At 39.6% G+C, this 5,149-nt stretch overlaps 1 non-coding gene across 1 annotated transcript; it reads left to right on the forward strand.

Annotated features, from left to right (window-relative positions):
- Nucleotides 1-1,834: 1,834 nt before the first annotated feature.
- Nucleotides 1,835-1,942, forward strand: LOC112763334 (small nucleolar RNA R71). The gene has a single exon (XR_003182859.1). It is a non-coding gene; the product is annotated as a small nucleolar RNA R71 (small nucleolar RNA).
- Nucleotides 1,943-5,149: the final 3,207 nt, after the last annotated feature.

A 5,149-nucleotide genomic window follows, 5' to 3' on the forward strand; every position in this document is an offset into this window, starting at 1 on the left:
TCAATTGATTTTGTGACTTCTCATGATCATCAACCTACAGAAAACATAAAATAACAAAGGAAAATAGATAAAATATAACATTGGGTTGCCTCCCAACAAGCGCTTCTTTAATGTCAATAGCTTGACAGTGGGCTCTCATGGAGCCTCAGAGATGCTCAGAGCAATGTTGGAACCTCCCAACACCAAACTTAGAGTTTGAATGTGGGGGTTCAACACCAAACATAGAAGTTGGTTGAGGCCTCCCAACACCAAACTTAGAGTTTGAATGTGGGGGCTCTATTTGGCTCTGTTTTGAGAGAAGCTCTTCATGCTTCCTCTCCATGGTGACAGAGGGATATCCTTGAGCCTTAAACACAAAGGATTCTTCATTCACTTGAATGATCAATTCTCCTCTATCAACATCAATCACAGCCTTTGCTGTGGCTAGGAAGGGTCTGCCAAGGATGATGGATTCATCCATGTACTTCCCAATCTCTAGGACTATGAAATCAGCAGGGATGTAATGGTCTTCAACTTTTACCAAAACATCCTCTACAAGTCCATAAGCTTGTTTTCTTGAGTTGTCTACCATCTCTAGTGAGATTTTTGCAGCTTGCACCTCAAAGATCCCTAGCTTCTCCATTACAGAGAGGGGCATGAGGTTTACACTTGACCGTAGGTCACACAAGGCCTTCTTAAAGGTCATGGTGCCTATGGTACAAGGTATTGAAAACTTCCCAGGATCCTGTCTCTTTTGAGGCAGTTTCTGCCTAGATAAGTCATCCAGTTCTTTGGTGAGCAAAGGGGGTTCATCCTCCCAAGTCTCATTTCCAAATAACTTGTCATTTAGCTTCATGATTGCTCCAAGGTATTTAGCAACTTGCTCTTCAGTGACATACTCATCCTCTTCAGAGGAAGAATACTCATCAGAGCTCACGAATGGCAGAAGTAAGTTCAATGGAATCTCTATGGTCTCATTTTGAGCCTCAGATTCCCATGGTTCCTCATTGGGGAACTCATTGGAGGCCAGTGGACGTCCATTGAGGTCTTCCTCAGTGGCGTTCACTGACTCTCCTTCCTCTCTAAATTCGGCCATGTTGATGGCCTTGCACTCTCCTTTTGGATTTTCTTCTGTATTGCTTGGAAGAGTACTAGGAGGGAGTTCAGTAATTTTCTTGCTCAGCTGACCCACTTGTGCCTCCAAGTTTCTAATGGAGGACCTTGTTTCAGTCATGAAACTTTGAGTGGTTTTGATTAGATCAGAGACCATGGTTGCTAAGTCAGAGGTGTTCTGCTTAGAACTCTCTGTCTGTTGCTGAGAAGATGATGGAAAAGGCTTGCCATTGCTAAACCTGTTTCTTCCACCATTACTATTGTTGAAACCTTGTTGAGGTCTCTGTTGATCCTTCCATGAGAGATTTGGATGATTTCTCCATGAAGGATTATAGGTGTTTCCATAGGGTTCTCCCATGTAATTCACCTCTTCCATTGAAGGGTTCTCAGGATCATAAGCTTCTTCTTCAGATGAAGCCTCCTTAGTACTACCTGGTGCATTTTGCATTCCAGACAGACTTTGAGAAATCAAATTGACTTGCTGAGTCAATATTTTGTTCTGAGCCAATATGGCATTCAGAGTGTCAATCTCAAGAACTCCTTTCTTCTGATTAGTCCCATTGTTTACAGGATTCCTTTCAGAAGTGTACATGAATTGGTTATTTGCAACCATTTCAATCAGCTCTTGAGCTTCTGTAGGCGTCTTCTTCAGATGAAGAGATCCTCTAGCAGAGCTATCCAAAGACATCTTGGACAGTTCAGACAGACCATCATAGAAAATACCTATGATGCTCCATTCAGAAAGCATATCAGAGGGACACTTTCTGATTAATTGTTTGTATCTTTCCCAAGCTTCATAGAGGGATTCTCCTTCCTTCTGTCTGAAGGTTTGGACTTCCACTCTAAGCTTACTCAATTTTTGAGGTGGAAAGAACTTTGCCAAGAAGGCATTGACTAGCTTTTCCCAAGAGTTCAGGCTTTCTTTAGGTTGTGAGTCCAACCATGTCCTAGCTCTGTCTCTTACAGCAAAAGGGAATAACAAAAGTCTGTAGACCTCAGGGTCAACCCCATTAGTCTTGACAGTGTCACAGATTTGCAAGAACTCAACTAAGAACTGATGAGGATCTTCCAATGGAAGTCCATGGAACTTGCAATTCTGTTGCATTAGAGAAACTAATTGAGGCTTAAGCTCAAAGTTGTTTGCTCCAATGGCAGGGATAGAGATGCTTCTCCCATAGAAGTCGGGAGTAGGTGCAGTAAAGTCACCCAGCACCTTCCTTGCATTGTTGGCATTGTTGTTGTTTTCGGCTGCCATGTGTTCTTCTTCTTTGAAGATTTCTGTTAGGTCCTCTACAGAGAGTTGTGCCTTAGCTTCTCTTAGCTTTCGCTTCAAGGTCCTTTCAGGTTCAGGATCAGCCTCAACAAGAATGCTTTTGTCTTTGCTTCTGCTCATATGAAAGAGAAGAAAACAAGGAAATATGTGGAATCCTCTATGTCACAGTATAGAGATTCCTTGAGGTGTCAGAGGAAAAGAAAAATGGAAGGCAGAAGTAGAATATTCGAACTTATCAAAGAAGAAGGAGTTCAAATTGTGTATTAAGGGATAGTGTTAGTCCATAAATAGAAGGATGTGAGAAGAGGGGAAGTAATTTTCGAAAATTAAGTAAAAGATTTTGAAAACATTTTGAAAAACACTAATTGATTTTCGAAAATAAAAGTGGGAAAGAAATCAAGTGATTTTTGAAAAAGATTTTCAAATTAGAAATCAAAAAGATTTGATTTTGAAAATTAATGACTTGGCTATCAAGAAAAATATGATTCAAACATTAAACCTTTCTCAACAGAAAAGGTAACATACTTGAAATGTTGAATCAAATCATTAATTGATAGCAAGTATCCTTAAAAATAGAAAGAAATTGATTTTGAAAAAGATTTGATTGAAAAGATATGATTTGAAAAAGATTTGATTTTAAAAAGATTTTGAAAACTTAAAAAAAAATTTGAATTAAAAACAGAATCTTCCCTCTTATGCCATCCTGGCGTTAAACGCCCAGAATGGTGCACATTTTGGCGTTTAACGCCCAAACTACTACCCTTTTGGGCGTTAAACGCCCAGCCAGGTACCCTGGCTGGCGTTTAAACGCCAGTTTGCCCTTCTTCACTGGGCGTTTTGAACGCCCAGCTTTTTCTGTATAATTCCTCTGCAGTATGTTCTGAATCTTCAATTCTCTTTATTATTGACTTGAAAAGACACAAATTAAAAATATTTTTGGATTTTTAATAATAAGGAATAATCAAAATGCAACTAAAATCAAATAACAATGCATGCAAGACACCAAACTTAGCAGTTCGTATACTGCTGACACTAACAATGAGAATGCATATGAGACATATAAACACTCAAGTCAATAGAATTCAAAGATCAGAGCAATGAAATCATCAAGAACAACTTGAAGATTAATGAAGACACATGCATGAATGCAAGAAGAACAGAAACATGCAATTGACACCAAACTTAAAATGAGACTCTAGACTCAAACAAGAAACATAAAATATTTTTGGTTTTTATGATTTTGTATATTTTTTTTTTTGGTTTTTTTCGAAAATTAAGTGGAAAAGAAAATAAAGATATCAGAATTCTTAATGAGAATTCCAGGAATCATGCAATGCTAGTCTAAGACTCCGGTCCAGGAATTAGACATGGCTTCATAGCCAGCCAAGCTTTCAAAGAAAGCTTTGGTCCAAAACACTAGACATGGCCAATGGCCAGCCAAGCCTTAGCAGATCACTGCTCCAACAGCAAGATTGATAGAAATCAACAAGCTCTTGTGATGATAAGTTGAAACCTCGGTCCAATAGAATTAGACATGGCTTCACAACCAGCTAGACTTCAACAGATCATCATGAAACACTAGAATTCATTCTTAAGAACTCTAAAAAAATACCTAATCTAAGCAATAAAATGAACCTTCAGTTGTCCAAACTCAACAATCCCCGGCAACGGCGCCAAAAACTTGGTGCACGAAATTGTGATCACTACTTTTCACAACTCAATTAATCCCCAGTGATGAACCCAAAAACTTGGTGTTCAATACCATGGCATAAACACAACTTCGCACAACTAACCAGCACGTGTACTGGGTCGTCCAAGTAATAAACCTTACGCGAGTAAGGGTCGATCCCACAGAGATTGTTGGTATGAAGCAAGCTATGATCACCTTGTAAATCTTAGTCAGGCAAACTCAAATGGATATGGGTGATATACGAATAAAACATAAAGATAAAGATAGAGATACTTATGTAATTCATTGGTGGGAATTTCAGATAAGCGTATGAAGATGCTTGGTCCCTTCCGTCTCTCTGCTTTCCTACTGTCTTCATCCAATCCTTCTTACTCCTTTCCATGGCAAGCTGTATGCAAGGGTTTCACCGTTGTCAGTGGCTACCTCCCATCCTCTCAGTGGAAATGTTCAACGCACCCTGTCATGGCATGGCTATCCATCTGTCGATTCTCAATCAGGCCGGAATAGAATCCAGTGATTCTTTTACGTCTGTCACTAACGCCCCGCCCTCAGGAGTTTGAAGCTTGTCACAGTCATTCAATCATTGAATCCTACTCAGAATACCACAGACAAGGTTTAGACCTTCCGGATTCTCTTGAATGCCGCCATCAGTTCTAGCTTATACCACGAAGATTCCAGTTAAAGAATCCAAGAGATATCCACCCAATCTAAGGTAGAACAGAGGTTGTTGTCAGGCACGCGTTCATAGGTGAGAATGATGATGAGTGTCACGGATCATCACATTCATCAAGTTGAAGAACAAGTGATATCTTAGAACAAGAACAAGCGGAATTGAATAGAAGAACAATAGTAATTGCATTAATACTCGAGGTACAGCAGAGCTCCACACCTTAATCTATGGTGTGTAGAAACTCCACCATTGAAAATACATAAGAACAAGGTCTAGGCATGGCCGAATGGCCAGCCTCCCATGATCTAAGAACTAGACGTCCAAAGATGATCAAAGGATCTAAAATAATCCAAAGATCCAAAGATGAAAATACAATAGTAAAAGGTCCTATATATAGAGAACTAGTAGCCTAGGGTTTACAGAG

This window comes from Arachis hypogaea, chromosome 2, assembly GCF_003086295.3.
Source record: "Arachis hypogaea cultivar Tifrunner chromosome 2, arahy.Tifrunner.gnm2.J5K5, whole genome shotgun sequence".
NCBI lineage: Eukaryota > Viridiplantae > Streptophyta > Magnoliopsida > Fabales > Fabaceae > Arachis > Arachis hypogaea.